We start from the raw sequence: 2,966 nt of genomic DNA on the forward strand, positions 1-2,966 counted from the left end.
GTGGTTGCCCGATATGGAGACAGAGAGGTCCAGGAAGGGGAGAGAGGTGTTAGAGATGGTCCAGGTAAACTTAAGGTTGGGGTGGAAGGTGTTAGTGAAGTGGATGAACTGTTCGAGCTCCTCATGGGAGCATGAGGCGGCGCCGATATAGTCATCAATGTAATGGAGGAAGAGGTGGGGTTTAGGCCCGGTGTAGGTACAGAAGAGGGATTGTTCCACGTAACCTACAAAGAGGCAGGCGTAGCTTGGGCCCATGCGGGTACCCATGGCTACCCCAACCATTTCAACTCCCCCTCCCATTCCTCAGACGACATGTCCATCCTGGGCCTCCTGCAGTGCCACAACGATGCCACCCGAAGGTTGCAGGAACAGCAACTCATATTCCGCTTGGGAACTCTGCAGCCCAATGGTATCAATGTGGATTTCACAAGTTTCAAAATCTCCTCTCCCCCGACCGCATCCCAAAACCAGTCCAGCTCGTCCCTGCCGCCCTAACCTGTTCTTCCTCCCACCTATCCCCTCCTCCCACCTCAAGCCGCACCTCCATCTCCTACCGACCAACCTCATCCCGCCCCCCTGACCTGTCTGTCCTCCCTGGACTGACCTATCCCCTTCCTAACTCCCCACCTACACTCACCTTTACTGGCTCCATCCCCGTCCCTTCGACCTGTTTGTTTCCTCTCCACCTATCCTCTCCTCTATCCATCTTCTATCCACCTCCCACTCTCTCCCTATTTATTTCAGAACCCCCTTCCCCTCCCCCTTTTCTGATGAAGGGTCTAGGCCCGAAACGTCAGCCTCTCTGCCCCTATGATGCTGCTTGGTCTGCTGTGTTCATCCAGCCCTGCACCTTGTTGACTAAAATATAACATCTGTCTTCCCAAGGGAATTGGAGCTCTTGGCTCAGAAAGCATTTTTATTGATGGATGGCAACTGCAATATTGATCTAGTAAGTCAACAAATAGAGAAATCTGTTAACCCATAAACAGAAATTCCATGCAATACCTTCTGAGAGCCTGAGTTTGAAAACTTAGCCTGTTTAGGCTTCATAGTTGAATTTTAATTAATTTTAATTGATAAATGTTATAGTCTTTTGAAGAATAAAATGGAATATTAAAGGAATATTTTTCTTTAGCATTATAGAAAATCCCATTGTTATAATTTCTTGTAGAGATAAATATGTGAAATTTGCTCAATCAGTCACAATATATTTTTAACTTAGTGTTAATTGTCTGTATTTTTCTATGTTAAATGTAATATTTTTCTTTCTACTGCTCTTGATTCTCCCATCCCATTCCCTTGTCCTTTTTGCATTGAGGCTTCCAGGTGTTGTTCCAGTTTAGCTGGTCCAATGTCAGTTGTTTTAAAATCTTTTCCTTTCCCCGGTTTCTCTAACAAGATCACCTCGCTACTCCTCTTTCCATGAGCCCATGCAGCTCTGTGGCTCTATTGCTGTTACTACTTCCTCCTCCCCATGACAACTTTCGTGCAGACTTTATTCTGCTTGCTATTTTCCAAAGTCACCTTGTTCTCTTCCCCTTTTATATTTTTAAAACTAAGTATCTTAGAAGTAAGTGAATAAGTTGTAAGCATCCAGGTATTTCTGCTCAATGCTTAAGCAAATAATTCTGTGTTGTAAATAAATTCCATAATTTTCAATATTTAATTCCTATGGTAACTGCAAAATTTGCCTCTGTCAAGTTTGTGATGCACATTTATAAAATGTCTTTATGGTCTCACAATGCAACCAAGGTTATTGTCTCTGATTTTGCGTTTCTTCATAGAGTTTATTGTTGAAGGCTACCCAGAATGCAATCAAGTAAAATTCACTAAGTAAACTCCATTCATGATTAGTCTTGGTTTAAAATCCCCTCAAAAAGTTACTGTTAAATCATGTGTACCTTGCTTTTTAGTGCCACATCAAGTTCATAGCTGTTGTTGAACCATCTCACTAGCCCTGAAGAACTAATTTTATATTTGGGAAATAATTTTTCTTTGAATAAGACATTGATGTCCAAAAAGACCTGGGTGTCCTTGTTTAAAAGTCACTGAAAGCTAATCTTCAGGTGCAGCAAGCAATTAGGAAGGCAAATTGTGTGTTTGCTTTTAAACTTAAATTTTCTTGCAATAGGAGAAAATAAGTTTTATAGTAATTGTATAGCATATTGGCGAGCCAACAGCAAGAGTATTATGTACGGTTTTGGGCTCCTTACCAAAGCATACCTGCCATAGAGGACATGCATCAAAGATTCATCAGACTGATCGCTGTAATGACAGCATTGAGCTATGAGGAGAGAATGATGAGAATGGGCCTATAGTTTCTAGAGTTGAGAAGAATGAAGGTGAGCTCACCACCACCTCCTCAAGGGCAACTAGGGATGGGCAGTAAGTGCTGAACCTGCCAGAACTGCCCGCAACCTGTGAGTGAATAAAAAAAATCATTGAAGCATGCAAAATTCCTACAGTACTGCACGGATTGAATGTAGGAAGGATATTTTGTCTTAGCTGGACATATGGAAGTAAAGGATACAGTACAGAATAATAGGTGTGAGATGAGAAGGAATTTATTCACTGAGAGGTAATGAACCTTTGGAATTTTCTATTCAAAAGGGCTGGGGAAACTCAGTCATTGCGTGTGTTCAAGAAAAAGAATAATAGATTTCTAGATAGGATATGAAAAATGGCAGTCAGTAGCAGATTAGCCATGATCTATTTGAATACCAGAGCAGGGTCAAGGGACTGTTGGCCCACTGCGGTAACTATTTCCTATGCTCCTAATTCTTTTATTTCATCCTCTACTTTGATCCACTGTCTAAGTCTCAATCATATATTTTTCTCCCTGAAAATATTTAATTAAGTTTTTAAAGATCAGATTTTAGCCCTTGCTTTCCTGTCAGTGAAAATACTTCACTGTCATTTGTTGTTTGGCCTACTTAATAATGTGATTGGTGGATACCTAGAGAATT

Source organism: Rhincodon typus, chromosome 14 (assembly GCF_021869965.1).
Source record: "Rhincodon typus isolate 14 chromosome 14, sRhiTyp1.1, whole genome shotgun sequence".
Taxonomy (NCBI): domain Eukaryota; kingdom Metazoa; phylum Chordata; class Chondrichthyes; order Orectolobiformes; family Rhincodontidae; genus Rhincodon; species Rhincodon typus.